The sequence below is a fragment of the Falco biarmicus genome, chromosome 7, assembly GCF_023638135.1.
Source record: "Falco biarmicus isolate bFalBia1 chromosome 7, bFalBia1.pri, whole genome shotgun sequence".
Lineage (NCBI taxonomy): Eukaryota > Metazoa > Chordata > Aves > Falconiformes > Falconidae > Falco > Falco biarmicus.
In genome coordinates, this window is record NC_079294.1 from 13,894,717 (window position 1) to 13,910,615 (window position 15,899).

The window sequence follows — 15,899 nt, forward strand, 5'->3', positions numbered from 1 at the left end:
TATGACATTGTTAGTTATATGTTGCATTTTACTGCAATTACATCCTTCAGTCAAACTATTAACATACTTAATAGAGGTAATCTTACTCTTCGAGTGAAAAAGATAGGAACATAATATAAATCTTAACACTAGTGGGACTGAGGGAGAGGAAAAAATGAAAATTACAGTTTTCAGAGTTCCAGGAGCTGAATCCAAGCCAAAGTCCTTTCAGATCTTTGGCTCTGAGCATTGTCTTCTGGAGGGATCTCTCTAGTGTACCGTGTCACCAGATCCATGCAGATTAATGCAGAGGTAGCCCTGAAGTTTGTTGGGTTTTGGTACGTGCTTTGAAGAATGCTCCAGTTTCTGAGGTAAGCGCTTTGGATTAGCTGATACCATTCTGGGAAAGGCTTTTAGTGCTGATGGAAGGACTCCACAATGTGCAAGGTCCCACAGCTCCCTCATCTTAACAGCAAAGCCTTGCTTAACATTCACTTTCCTGCCTCTTTTGTGCCCTGTGACTGCAGAGTGTGGCATAAGGGGTTCAGCCTTACAGCTTTCCAGATGCTGCATTTGCTGTATCCTGCTGTTGCTGCAGCTTGTTACTGTGGTGTGAATTGCATGGGGGAGCATCCCTCAGAGCTGCTGACACCCTGTAGAGCAAAGGGCTCCAAGTGAATGATGGTGTGGAGTGCAGGATCACTGGTCTCTCCTTAACCCTAGACACTGAAGGCAGATGTCCTTGCCCTGCATAAATCATCTCAGCTCTGGCTTTTTTTTTTTCTTTTCCCACAAAACTTCCTTTGCAGGGTCTAAGTCCTGGTTGACACCAGCCGTCTTCTGAGTAGCTGTCAGCTGTAGCAATGGTAGAACAGAGAATCAATGTAGAGTGTGGCAAAGGGTAAATCCTTTGCAGTGCCTGGAAGTACGCATTTTAACAGAATTTAATGTTAAATCGGACAGGAGAAAAACGACGAACAAGCTAGAGGAGGAAAAAGGACAGCATTTTTCAGGGTGTATTGAAGAACAGTGGCAACAGGGTTTATCTGGAAACAGAAATGTTGCGAAAACGTTAGGTTTTACTGTGTACTAATACCAATATCGCCCTCTGACAACAGTAGAATTGTTGTCATGTAAATCCCCTTTTCTTCTCTTATCTCCCCCAACTAGCTCATGAAAAAAGTGTAGGTGGGATTGGAAGAAAACCAGTTTGTGCAAATAAAGTTATTTTTTATATTCTGCTTTTAATGTCTCTCATAATGGCAAGTAACTTCGCTGATTGTTCGTGGGTGCAGTGTTCAGTGTGCATGTTATTAAAACCTTTCTGTTATTGTTATGTTCACTAAGTTTTAGTAGAAAACAGAGCATTTTTAGGATGTGGGTAACTCCAAATTCATGAGCAGAGAAAAAAATTAGACATTGAAAAAACATCATGTTTCAGGAAAAATGTAGGTGGCCTTCCGTCCTTATTTCATTGCACTGTTTGTTTATTTGATTTTTGTCTCGTTTCTCAGTGACAGTTTGTTTGTATTTTTAAATTACATTGGTCCAAGATTATTATTGTTTAAAAATTACTGATAAAGGCTATCCTATTCAAACAAGTTGTGGAGAATACTTCTCACCTGACAGTCTCAATAATAACTGGCCCTCCAGCAAGAGCTGAGCAAAATTCTTTCCTTTGTGATAAATAACTACTCAGTATTTTCAAGTAAGATTTAGGAGTGCTATTTAGCTTGCACAACAACTAGTAATAATTTTTTCCCAGTTTAACACCCTTGTCAGGTGTTATGAAGAGGATTTTTCCTGATTATTAGCTGAACAATTCAGTTTGGTCCTTGGTGCCCGGATCCATCCCTTTTCTTCTCCTTTCTTCTCAGATTTATTCTACCCACTGAATTTTACTTTTCCTTTTTTGTCAGCTCCGGGATTATTTGTTCTATGCTTACTCTGGGTTTAATCTTCCTTGCCACAGGGCCAGACAAAAAAGCCAAGAGGCTGTATGCCTCTGGAAGAAGAGATTATTTCCTTCACCTGAAACCTGAATTCCTTTCACTTGTCCCCTTTTCCCCAGCCTGAATTTCCTGTAAGCTCAAACTTTTGGCAGACAAGAGGGAGAGAGTACCTGATTCTTGTAATATTTCTACTTACTTACCTGCTAGGAAATTAATCTTCTTTTCTGTCTCTTGTGGTTTGTAGTAGTCGGCATGAAATTTTTCTGTAGAACAGTATTTTAGGCTTCTAAATAAATGTATTTTTTTCTTCCACATTTACTTTGCAGGGACTGACCTTACCTCTACGATTAAAATTGGCCTTTCACTTTTCATATTCACTAACCTCACCATGACCAAAATAATTAATGTGGTACATCTGTAAACTTTCTCTAGGGTTCCTTTTTATTTTATTTTATTTTACGAAAATTAAGACAAATTAGAAAAGGCATTTGGGAAATTTTTCTGCTTCAGAAAAATAAGATTAACTCACTACTTGAACACTTTCCGAACTCTCTTGGCTCGTCATACCTCCAAAATAGGTCAATATAGACCTTCCAGATGAGTATATTGACTTAATCTGTTAGCTTTGGCAACTATTGGTAGTGTTGAGTAGATTTCTTCCCACTGATAATAGTTAAGCAGTTGTGGTTGAAATTACTTTGCTGTTAGAACAGTTTCCACATACGTAAAAGGCTCTGTAAGGCTCATAAACAAAGCCATGGGCAGTAACTAATCTGACTTTCATTTTTGTGGCACTATGTAGGAATTCTGAAAATTCTGCAGAAATGTCAAATAATTCTGTTTCAGTGTGATTTTTTAAAATTATTAGTTTTCAATTTAGACTGTGAACCTTTTATCTTCAAATTTCAAATTTGCAAATATTAACCTTTAAGGTTTTTGGATGTGCCATAAGCTTTTGCATACAAAGGAAGCAAACATGCAGGGCAATTTACATCTTGCGTAAACATTGATTTTTGTGACACATCACAACCTGTTGCTGCCAGGGATGCAGTTTGTAAAGCCCAGGCGGCCTTATTGACCAAGTGCAAAGAGCAGGATTACGTGAGGGTCAGCAAAAAAAGGTTTTTACCACTAGAATTTTACCTTTGCCCACTTTCTTACTTTTAAGGTTTTAAAGTGTAACTTCAAAGTGAAGTTGGCCTTTTCAATATTTAAGTGGTTTGAAGAGGCAAAAAAATTTCGGGTATTCCTTTCTCCTCTCCCCCTTTATGGCTTCATTATGTTACTGATTTTCAGGCTTCAGAAAGTGCAAAGATCCTTGTCCTCCTGACTTCAGAGGTCTCGAAGCAATTGTGTTTTAACCTCAATGAAAATTTCATAGAAACAGATTCTTCTCGTGTGGTGTAGACTAGTCCCTTTATGTGACAGCAGATGGGGTATCTCTTTCAGTGGCTGTGCAAAGAAATAGATGGAGAAAAATGCATTGTTACCTGTGCTTGCTTGAGAGATGTATTTGAAGGCAGAGGGTGTATTTTAGGATTGTCATGTCTAATGGTTCATATTTCATAAGATTGAATTGTTTAAGATACTAGTAGAGATTTAAATTAAACTATTCCGTCGGATGAAGGCTGATTTTTGGAGGGTGGGGGAGGATTTTCCACCTGAAATCTGTAGGGACTTCTCAGGGGAGACATTTGCCATTAGGTCAGTAGAAAACAGTTTGGTGTCTTCCTGCACCCCTCCAGGTTCTTGCTTTTCTATCAAGTTGGTTTAAATGGAGTTTAATCCTCTGGTTTTTAACTATGTCCTGTAGTATTTTAGTGAATGCCAAGTGGAGATTTGTAAGTGAGAAAGAAAACCTGCGTGTGAAAATGTCTGGAGAGTGAGCAGAGAAAAGAAATTAGAATGGAAAAGAGAACTTGGTAGAGTCACCTGTCTGGAGAAAATTAGCGAGTCAGCGGTGGGTGATACCATTAGTATTAATAGTGAAATAATTTTAGCATGTCTGTTTAGTTTCCTAGAAGTAGCATAATAAATGCTGAAATGATAAAAGCCACAGTTAGGATTAGCAAGCGTATGCAGCTTGCTCTTTCAAAAAAAAAAAGACACTAAATATTTCCTTGCATTTAAATTGTGTATCTTTTGTGTCTGTCGTGGTGGTGAACAATACCTCAAGAACTCATTAGCAGTGGCAGCTGTCCTTTTAAATTTTGGATTGGTTTCCCACAGCTGTCAGACTACTTGATCTTTTTAGAAGACTCATTATTTCTACTCTTTTATTCAACTGTGAGGAAGCGACAGTGGTGATTGGGATTTTGTTATGTCAGTTTCCCACTATCTTGTCTTATACATAGAAACATATTGTACTGCCCTCAGTGTTTGAAAATACATTGTTGTTTTACTTGGAGAAATTGCTTGTGTATTTTATGTGCGTATATTAGCAATTTTCAAGAAGGGCTCAAGTTGGGCTGTTACCATTAAACTCATGGTTTTTAAAAAATCAAGCAAGCTAGGACACAGATGTCATATCTACAAAGTGTTAATGAGATCAAATGCTCAAATACAGTAATTGCAATGAGAAGGCTTTTGATTGTAGCTTACAAAATATTGGTAGCTTGGACTAATTTGTTGCTGCCAGCCAACAGTGGATAGAAATCTGCATCAGAACCAAGTTCAGGGCTGCAGAAATGTTTTGTCTCTGAGGGTGCTGGTACTGACTATGGTGCAAGTCCAGTGCTGGGCTCCCCAGTTCAAGAGACTAGGGAGGGTCCAGCAGAGGACTGCAGAGATGCTGAGGGGACTGGAGCATCTCCCTGATGAGGGAAACTGAGAGAGCTGGGCCTGTACAGCCTGCAGAAGAGAAGACCGAGAGGGGATTTTTTCAGTGTCCACAAATACCTTAAGGGCGAGTGCCAAGAGGACGGGGCCAGGCTCTTATCAGTGGTGCCCCAGTGACAGGACAAGGGGCAACGGGCACAAACTGCCATATGGAATATTCCATCTGAATACTGAGGAAGAACTGCTTTACTTTGAGGGTGACCGAGCCCTGGGACAGGCTTTCCAGAGAGGCTGTGGGGTCTCCTTCTCTGGGGAGATTCAAAACCTGCTGGGACGTGACTCTGTGCAGCCTGCTCTGGGTGCACCTGCTTTAGCAGGGGCTGGGCTAGATGATCTCCAGAGGTGCCTTCCAACCCTGACTCTTCTGTGATTCTGTGTCAGGTGCCAGACTGGCTGGATTGCCTGGTCTTGCTAGTATGACTGTTGCCGTTTCCCTTGTTTTTCTGACTTTAGTTGCTGCAGAATTAAGATAACAATGAGCGCTTTAGAAAAATCTGTCTTTTTATATAGAGCGTGTGCATGTTTTAGTAAAATCAAAGTAGTTTGCAAATTTCTAACTTTGACCTCAACTTACAAGCCTTTAGAGCACATGAGACCTGGCTGAAAAACAGTTTTAAGTGCCCCATGTTATTACTAAACATTAAAGGTTGCTAAAACTTTCTTAGTTAACCATTTGTAACAATAGCTATAGTTGGGGTTTTTTTTGGCAGTGGTAGTGTCTGGGATTTCTTCGTTATTGATGGAAATAATTAAACTGGCCATCAAAAGTTTTAGCAGCTGCAGCAGTTCATGTGCTCATGTAGTTTCTGGCCAACTAAATGGCAGAACATGGTGGTCCCCTCTGCGTGTCGGGTTGTTGCAGTGTGTGCATGGGTGCTTGCCAAAGTGGCTGATGGAAATGGAATCTCCTCAGGGGCATGGGCACTGCACGGGGATGCGGAGCTGGGCAATATCCCGTTTGTGTCAGGACTGCTTCAGCCTTCAGACAGGAGCTGTGGAAAGCTATCTCCTGTGACTTGCATAGAGGTTCTAATTTGTGAGATTTAAAATAATTTAGCCCAGCCAATTATTCTCAAGCATTCGGATTTTTACTAGAAATGTAATACATTCAAACACCTGTGGTATTAATTCAGGAGTTCAGGTAAACTAAACATCTTCAGAGGTAGCTCTGCAACTTCTGGATGGGCATCTTTTCTTAAAGGCACTGCTTAAATGTGACATAGTTTTGTGTGTTCAACCTCAGAATGAAAGTGCTCTTTTCTGAGTGTTTACTGTGGGCAGAAATAATAGTATGACAGCAAATACTGCTGGCCACAAACAATATTCTTCATAAATGCATATCTACGTTTTACATTATAGCATATGTATTTGAATATTTTACTGGTGCTGAGGAGAGATTTGAAGTTATGCCATTTTAATTTCATCCTGTAAAAGCTTTGATGGTGGAGCAGTATTAGGATGAGTTTTTTTGGGCAAAGGTCTTTCAGACAGCAATGGGTAAGACAAACACTGGAAATAGTTTAGTTGTATTTATGTGAAAGTTGCTGGTCAAGCCCAGAGGCTTGGCAGCAATACCTTTATGGTGGGATATGAGTAAAATAATGTTGTGTTTTGCCGCCCACAAATCTGCATAAGCTGTGGGTACGAGGGAGGATGCTGACCGCCTACAGCCTGAGCGCCACGGAGGTACCTGGAGACCGGGCACGTGGCTGGTCCCAGGCCTTCTGTGAGACACAAAGAACTAATGAGATTGGGGAAATTCTTGTGTTTCTTGCTACTTAAAGAGCAGTTCATTTGTTCAAACTTCTGGAAACTAAGGTAATGCTGAAACACTTCGCTTAATTTTTTCGTTATGAATAGTGCCATTGCTTCAGCAAAGGCCCATTTCAAAATGAAAGCTGTTTAAAGGTCAAATGTAGTTTATAGCATAATTATTCACCTCGTGCCTGTTCTGTGGGAAGTGCATTCAGACACCTGATTGTTGCAAAAATATTTTTGCAAAGCAAAGGCTCTTTTTCTAGGTGCTAGAAATGTTAGTTTTGAATTAAAGTGAAATACGTTATTTTACTAAGGCTGCAGTGATGCATGAAAAACAGATAAGATTAGAACTGTTTGTGCACTTTGATTTAATAAAGCCCATTTTCCTTTTGGAGGTACCTTTCTTGGCCTCCCGCACTTCTTCCTCAAACAAAAGTCTTTAGCTACACATAGTTTACCAGCTTAAGTATACTTCAAAAATGGTAATTTAAAAGCCCTGTATAGCCAAAATAGCTCTGTTCCGGAACGACTCACAGCATGGTCTTTAAAACAGAACACCCAGCTACTAAGCTGTTCTGTGTCACCTCAAAACATCTGTGGAAAACAAGGCTATAATAGATACATTGTTCTCAGATGCTTTTTTCTTTTTTGTTAAGTCTTGTTAAATAGCCAGTACTTTATTTCAGTAGAATAGGGCCCTTTTCTCTTGCAGTAGCAAAAACTTCCCTCCTACAAGGATAGTTCTGTATGCCTGCGTGCCTGTACTTTCTTTTACATCTTTTAAGAGACTCCAGTTAAGAGCTAATCTGACTCAAATGGTGGCTGTTTACCCCTCTTAGCCATTTCTTTCCTACTGTGCATATGGCTCCCTAATTCTTTCCTATTCCTTCAGTTGCACCAATGCTCTCACCTCACTCTCTAAAAAAGGATGGTGCTCACATGCATGGCTGTGGTGCGTTTTCTCTTTGCTCTTCGTACTGTCACTCTAAATGCTGCTCTCTAGGTCCTGTTCTTCATTCGCAGCCCTCAAAGCAAGTACCGTGTATTTGTCCTACAAACATACACCCTCTTCTGCAGTCCAGGAAGCAGCAACACTGTCCTGTGGAGAAGATGACCAGATCAATTGGGTGCTTACGCTATGGCATTGGCTTCCATCCACAGCTCCCCTTCCCTCGCTCCTTAGAAGCAGCGTGTGAAATAAGGTGATATTTATTCTATGAGTAAGTTTTGTAGTTGCTTTTAGGTCTACAGGTCTAGGAATTTACAAGATAAAAATAGGAACTAAAGGTAGCTTTGAGATTCAGAGAGCTCGTAACCTGAGAGGACCCTTTGGAGGTAGTCAGCGGAGAAGGAATCTCCTGAGGCCTTGCTTTTTATTCATCCTTTGATCAAGAGTGACTGCCTCTGAAATGGCAAAGTTTAAAGACTATCTACAAAAGCGTCTGCTATGAGCCGGCCCCTGAGAAATGACTGTATCTGTAGGCAAACTGGAAATAACATTTCCGTTGCCAGATGAACTTTCAGGCAGTTAAATTCTGATCACAGTAGGGAAAGGAAAAAGGAACACTGAGTTATGAAAAACACTTTTATTAAAATTACACAAAAAATCTATTTCAAGTGACTTGCATTCCATTTTAAGTATGGCTCATAATACCCACCTACCAGTCAGGTTTAACGTCAATAGCGTGTAAAAGAACTTTATGTCATTTGATTAGTAACAATTTTATTTTCATTCACATCATCGTGTCAACTCTTTTCCCATTCCAAAACAACAGACCTACTGCCGCCTTAAATTCAGACATGTTCAGACCTTTCAAGTATCAAACACAATAAAAGTACTTGCAACAAGGAAGGCAAAACATTCATCTAATTATAACTGATATGGAAAATTTCAAATTTCTAAACCCGTGGTTTGTGGGTTTTTTGTGAATTGTGAAATTTGCTTCTGCCTTTCTGTGTATGGAAATACAGGTTGCATGTCTGCCATTGTAGCACATAAAGTACTGATGTTTCTGATGAGTTTTGATGAATTTGGGGATGAACAAAAGAACACACGAACCAGTATAAGATGCTGCAGGTAGATATTCCTTGATTGTTTGTGTTTCATTGTTTTTTCAAGCATTTGATTCACATAGAGTTGCATATTCTTGTAGGTGTACCAGCCTCTCCGAAAGACTTGGGAAGCTGATTGTATGCGTTGCAGGACTGCCCAGTGGCATAAACTGATTTTTTTCTTGTGCTTCCTGTCAAAACAGCTGTATTGGTATCAGTAGCAAAAGCTGATTTTAGTTTATAGCTAGCTTCTTTCTGATACGTGGAACCAGTTAAGGTTTTGTTTCCTTTCCAAACCAGGGTTTCCAATAAAGGAACGGTAGGATCAACCTAAAGGTTTTAATCTTCACCTTTTTTTTTTTTTTTTAATGGTGATCTATTGCCAAACCGCTAAATCTTTTGTATACTTCTTGCAAAGTTTTGTACAATGGAACTGTAGCTGTGGCACCAAACAACATGCCAGATCTCAGAGCCACCTGCGGTCATTTGAATCGCATTCTCTTTGTGCTCGTAGCTTCTGTTGACAACAGATCTGCAAATACTCTTTGGGTAGGCAGCATTCATTTTTCCTGGTATTCAGTACTGTGCCTAAATATGTGAATTTATTCACCGGTTCCCTGGTAGCTGATTCTTCTAGTGACAAATGCCAGTGTGTCCCCAGTCTTGTTCCTGGCTCAGCAGGATGTGATTTTTGGATGCCAGAGTCTCCCTCCTGGCTCTGTTTGGTGACAGATGCTACCAAGCATAGATGGTCACTAGAGGTTCATGGCTCAGTGCCCTGCTTTTCTCCTGTCCATCTTCCTCTGGTAGGAGAGAGGAGCAAGGGAAAGAGGTGGCTCCTATCCTTCTGCTTGTGTTACCGCAACACCTTCTGATCTGGGCGTCCAGTTGGGAGAAGGAAGGTGGCTCATCTGGACCTGCCTCTTTCATAGATCCTCCTGGCCCTCACTGATGCCAGTTCCCTACCCAGGCAGCAACGCTTTCTGTGAGCTCTGGCCACGGCGCTGTGCCTTGCTGAATGCTGCTCCTCAAGCTTCAGGTGCGCTGGAGTTTGAGCGGCCCTGGGGTCCTTCTCATAGACAATCTGTGCTGCAAGCTGAGATCCAGGCCGTGCGCTGAGCTGGTGGACGCAGGCAGAATTGTTCTCCAATAAGCAAGGGAAACTAGGATGGTTATCAAGATGCGTCTGCAAATTGCAGTCAGTCCTGCCATCCCGCTCCATCCCTCCATTGTGAGGAGGGAAAAAAAATCCAAAATCAACAAACCCGTCTGAGCAGTTGGACCTGGACACAGTGGCTGCTCACTTACAGGCTTCTTCAGGGAGCAGCTGCAGAAGTGGAAATCTTACATTTAGGAGCACTAGCCACGATCAGAGAAATTGGAATACTGTGTATAGAAAGGGTACATTTTAGCAAAACAATAAACCCACTTGAATAAAATGAGATCCCTTTAATGTAATACTTTTCAGTAAAAAGGAGGAGGCGGCTAGAGCAAGACTGCCTTTTGGCGCATACCTTTTGAGGTAATTTAGCTTTTCTGTTGTCATTGTGAAAATGTGTATATACATATATGTATCTGAACAGCATCAAAATATGTAACTAAATGATAGAGACATTTGTCCTTGATTTCTTACTGTGAAAAATTTCCAAAGAATGCAGTCCAGGTTTCATCCTTTCTGGATCTAAGTCAGCCAGAGTTGCATTTATTTTCATAGCGCTGTTTTCATTCCCGAAATGAGTGTTTATTAGAAATAGGTAACAGAAAGCAAAGTCATCTTGTGCCAAAAGATTCTTCTAAACCTGATGTGTTTTTGCTTCAGGAACTTTAGATGTACAAATATTTCTGTGGGTTTGGGAAGGGAACTAGCTGTTTCCTTTGAGGTATCAATACGAGCATTTTGGGGCTAAATCCTTGTCTCTGCTGGGACACTGGAACTTCTGAGGCCCTGTAGAAAGCCTGGCTGGGATTCTAGTGAGCTTGGCACTTGCAGCCTAGATCTTGACTAGATAGAGACGGCACATAGGGAGGCCACGCCAGCAGAATAGCAAAACAAATTATTAATGACACCTAGAGAAGGAAAAAGAATTTGGAAAACATCAGGGATTTGGTGTTCATGGTTTGACTGCCGCAATTATAAAACTACATCAGTTTTCATCAGGTTTTCGCTGATGGTTTGACTAAGCAGACTTGTACAATTTCCCAGTAAGAGTTGCACAACAGCCCTGCAACATACAGTGAGGGTCTACAAAGCAAGTGCCTGTCTTCCTTGGTACTTACTCCTAGAGGAATTCCAGTAGTTTATGTGTGTGTTTTTCCTCCCTCTTCTCCTGCCAACTACCACGTATCCCCCCTCTGATAAAGGTTACTTCCAGACTGATGGAAATACGAAAACCGCAGAGGGTAGGTTTATATAGTTACCTTTCCTGTGTAGCAGTGCTTATCTTCGTGGCGTTTGCTTTCAAAGAACTCATCGGAGAGTGGTTACTGTGAGGGAAGGCTGGCTAACCAAAGCTTTGTTTACTGGGAAGGAAAAATAATGTCCTCAGTACTGCAGCTGGACAGACTGTGATGTTTAGGAGTTGGTGTCTTTCACTGTGAGTTACCAGTTCAAACTATATCTGAATGGACAGGGCCCGGGGCTGGTGATGGCTCTATGGGAAACGGATCGATGTTCTAGTTCAAGGGTGAATTCACATCCCAGCTGGAGCCCAGTAGTTTAGCTGTCAACAATCCCAGGAAAATGAAGCAGAAGAGATCCTCTGAGAGGACTGGAACATATTGGCGAGGGAATCTGAAGAAAATACTGCACCAGCAGTGTTTCACTTCATTCATTTATAAAAAGAGAGGGTTTATTTCAGTGCTAGCAAAACTGGCAATACAACAGCTAGCTTTGTTAATACACAAGCTCAAGACAAAAAATCGTGTGCCTGCCTGTGAAACATCTTGTGTCATAATCCATTATCTTCGGCTGTTACCTCTCTCTGGTATGGTTTTGTGACCTGATCGGATAGTCTTTGTTATAGACACATAGCAGAAACCACTGTTGCATAAAAGGACAAACTAAATCAAGTAGGAAGACACTGATCATATGGGATTTATAGATGGAAGAAAATGTTGCCCTTATTCAATCCATTTTATACAGTTCATATTTGTGGTCTTGAAAAAGTGTCTAAGCATAGTTATTTGCGTTTGATAAAAACTGTGTTGTGTCAATTTATGGTTTAAAAAGTCTGTTGAGAGGCATATTTGAGATGGAATGCTTGGATTCTATTTTTAAATCATATGCTTGCGTGTAATAAATGTTTCAGAGCAGGGCTCCTGATGTCATTCATGTATAAGGTGCCAAATTTGACACCTTATACGAGGTGCTGCAGTTATTCTCCTTGTAAAAGATGCAGTAAGAACTGGGAAGGCTTTGCCATTGTAGCTGGCTGTACAACTGGTCCTAGCTAATTTCAGGGAATAAATCAAATGGCTTAATAAAGCCCACCACACAAAAATTATTTGAGTTGACCCGAGTAATTTTACTCCCCCAAAAGAGGTAGAAGTAACCCCTTTATTTTTTAAAACTAAATCTTCAGTATAATTTGAAAATATTTGAAGGTCTAATATGAAGAGGGAAGGTATCATTAATTTTTTGGGGAGAGGGAGAAAAAAGCGGGGGGGAATGGTTTTAACTATAGGAAACAAGATGGAGAATTTTATTCCTATCAAGTAATTACTACTAAACCCAAACCAAAATATCCCAGCAAATACGGAAAGAATCCACGCCAATTTTTGCTAATGGAAGCTACACACTCTCTGGCACTTCATTTCCATCCAGGTTAATTTTCATCGTTTATTATCATGATAGATACATAACACAAATAGGAACTCTGTGGACATGCAAGGTAACTATTATTTACTGTTCCAAATTCCTTAAAAACACCACTTCTAAAGAAAATTATACACATGATCTACCCCTTAGATTGCCAAAAATAGGAAAGCAGACATGTGAGACGGGAGGACTCGGGACTGATAGACTTGAGGCTTTTGGGGATGTGTCTCATTTCACAGGATAAAGATCACTCCTCCATTGCCAGACGAAGAAAGCCAACCTATGCAATTATGAGAAAGAGCTGGGATATGTTTAAGGTATTTTAAAATTAAAAAAAAAAATTAAAACTGTAAAATTTGGTCCTGCTTGGTTTTGAGAAGGGGAAAGACACTGGCAGATAAAGGGAAAGCTACAAAGTTTATAATTAAATTTCAAATTCTTGTGGCAGTTGAACTACCAAAGGGTTTATAATTTTAGAAAGAAAATTATGATGCGTTGGTAGATTAAAGATGCAGATTTTTGGACAACTTTGAAGGACGGCATGCATGTCTCAGTGGCATATGACTGCATCTTTTCCGCCTAAATGATTCTATGACTAAGGAGCAGAATATATTTGAATGTTGCTGAAAATGACTGAGAATTCTACACAGAGTAGCATCACTAAACCATTTCCAGATAAAACAGAAGTGGGTCAAATCATCTATTGGTTCACTGCAAGAAAATTATTAACATCTTCTCTGATCTCTGAAGTTACAGAGAAATCATCGTCACTGTGGCTAATTTTTCTGTAACGCTAGAACACTGACCAAGCTTGCCTTTCTAGGAGCCAGAGCCATCTGTCAGCAATGAGTAACAACTAACGAATCATCCAACCAAAGAGAGCGAGTAGAGCTTTCCACTGTCAGTAAACAAGGCATAGGAGGTTTTGGCCCAACATCTTTTATTTCAGATCTGAAGAACTCGGTTGTGATAGTTTTGGAGTTAGTTGCTATGTACTTACTCATAAACCGTTTAGGATTGCTTCAGTCAACACACTGGCCTAACAATTAAGCAATTTCGGACTGTATTGTTTGACTGAAAAGATGAGTGCTGTACTTTTTTCAGCTCTAGTCATGGAGCTTCGTATGCATAGCAGTATTGGCTCTGTAACTGCAAGTGATAGCAGTGTTCCTATTATCTGAAGTACTGATGAGTTTTGGGAAAAAAGCTGCTATTTTACATTCCATTCAGACCTATGTAAACACCATCAAACCTAGCAAAATTTGTTTTTAACGTAGGGATGAAATATTGATTTGAATCAGATAATGTTATACTGGTGTTAAACTAGCATTTAAATCAAGTGGTCGTCTCCAGAGGTTTCTTTTCCTCATTCTAATTGTTTCTTTTTTATTATTTTTCTTCTTTAAAAGCGTCTTATTCTGAAACCCCAAAAGCACTAAACCAATCATTAATTTGCAAAATGGCCATCTAAATATTCTAAAATCTGCAACTTAAAACAAGAAAGCCAAGCGAAAGGTTATTGTTTCAAACTGAATTAATTCTTAAGTGCCAAGTATATGCAACCATTTGTAAGGTTTGTCTATACTTCCTGAAAGACAGATATACCACTTTTCCACAGCTGCAGACCAGACTGCTTCCCTTCTTCCCGAGAACAAGTGTGGCACTTGGCACTCAGCCTTGTGCTGCTTTTACTTACCTAAACGGGCAGGTAGATCCCGGTGAGGAATCGCCGGTCCTGAGACCTGGAGGCTGGAGCTGCTGCGCTAGAGGGTGACACTGGGGCTGCCCTGCCCGCCAGCCCTGCCTGAGGCCTGCTAACAAAGGGGAGGCTCGGAGAGTTCCAAAACTCCCTGGCCCTCCATGCAGCCACCTAAAATATTTATTAGCAACACGAATGCTGCTGGCACTATTTTAATTAAAAGACTTGCTGAGCCAGGTATAACCTCTCCTTTAAGCGCAGGCCTTTGAGGGACCGTTGAGGATGTGAAGGGCATAGTGACTGGCTATGAACTGAATAAGCTTGCCCAAGAGCCAGCGTGCCTCTGGCGTTGTTTGCCTCCAGATGAACCATGGAGACTTCTTGTACAGCATTCCACGTTCCTGATTCCACATAGGTATTCAGGGAAAAGGGCCAGGTAACAAAAACCAGCACACCATAAATGCGGTCATGCCAGAAGGGAGGAAGGATGATGAGTATGCTGTTACAGAAAGTGGTAAATGTGAGACTTTAATGGCAATGGAGCGCTTTAGGGCTATAAATACAACAAACCCAGAAAACTAGCTTGGAGAGGAAAGAGAAGTGTGTTTGAATTGTATTTATTAATTTTTTAAAAAAACAAAATCTGAACTGACCAGTGCATGCTCACGCAACAGACCTGAAGATCCAGCTAGAAAGCTGGGCACAAATGAAACCTGTCTCCAGAGGCGGTGTAAAAGCTGCAAATCAAGTTTTTGAACACAGACACCAATTTATGGTATCTTTACAGTTCACTGAAATAGCGGATTCTGTAAGCTGTGATTTAGGAGTGCTCCTGTTTCAAATAAGCAAGGTCAAGACCAGGACAAAAAGCTATTGGCAGATTTTTCAAAGTTGGTTGTCAGCTGCAAGGCTAAAGATCTTTACATAGGAGGCACAGTTTGCTTGGGGATGCATTATTCAAGCTCCTGGAACTAACTCCCACAGGAAGCAGCAAACAACGTAAATGTAATTTTCTTTTCCAAATGTGCTTTGACCTTGTTTTTACTAACAAATGTGGTTATATATATGGAATTAGAATAAAAAAATGCATTTGGCAGAGTGAGCCCTTGCTGTGTCAGTAGTGCCACAATATACTGACTTGGCAAAATCCGAAGTTTATAGCAGTAGTCTGGAGTAGCTTACAACACTCAGCTGAGATATTAGAATAACGTTACTACCTTATGATAACATGGTCTAGATTACACATATTTTTACTGTGGTACTTTTAAGGAATAGATCAACTGCATCTCTTGTATAGATGTTCTGAAAAAATCTAGCTGGGGAAAATACTGCCTTAAAGCAAAATTAACATTCAACATTGAAGAACAGTACAAAAAACTGCTGAAAAATTTACAGTAAGCTAGTAATTCTTACAATCTCAGTTTGTTAATAAACCCACAAGTGTGTTCTTTTCACCTTTTGAGTGTTAGACCTCATTTTGAAGACATAGTATTGCTTCACCAGTAGCAGTGCTGTTTCCAGAGAGAACATTTCTAGAGGCAGAGACGTACATCTATAAAGAAACTTTGTGACTTTCTCTCAGTTCCCATATGCACTCTCCAGACCTCTCGTTACTGGCGAAACTTAATTATATCATGAGATTCTTTAAACTACTAAACCGCCCCTACCTAATGCAACTGTTAAAAACTCTATTTTAAATATGCGCTTGTAAAACAGTTCAGAGCTGTTCTGTCGAGTATGACTTGGTTTCTTCCCAAACATAACAGTCAAAGCAGTTACAATAAAATGTGCAGAAGAAAATTAT

General features: G+C 40.3%; 1 long non-coding RNA gene across 5 annotated transcripts in view; it reads left to right on the forward strand.

The window, feature by feature from the left end:
- LOC130152220 (uncharacterized) overlaps positions 1–15,899 on the forward strand; it is a 45,692-nt gene that overhangs the window by 22,230 nt on the left and 7,563 nt on the right. The gene's annotated exons all lie outside the window — the stretch shown is intronic.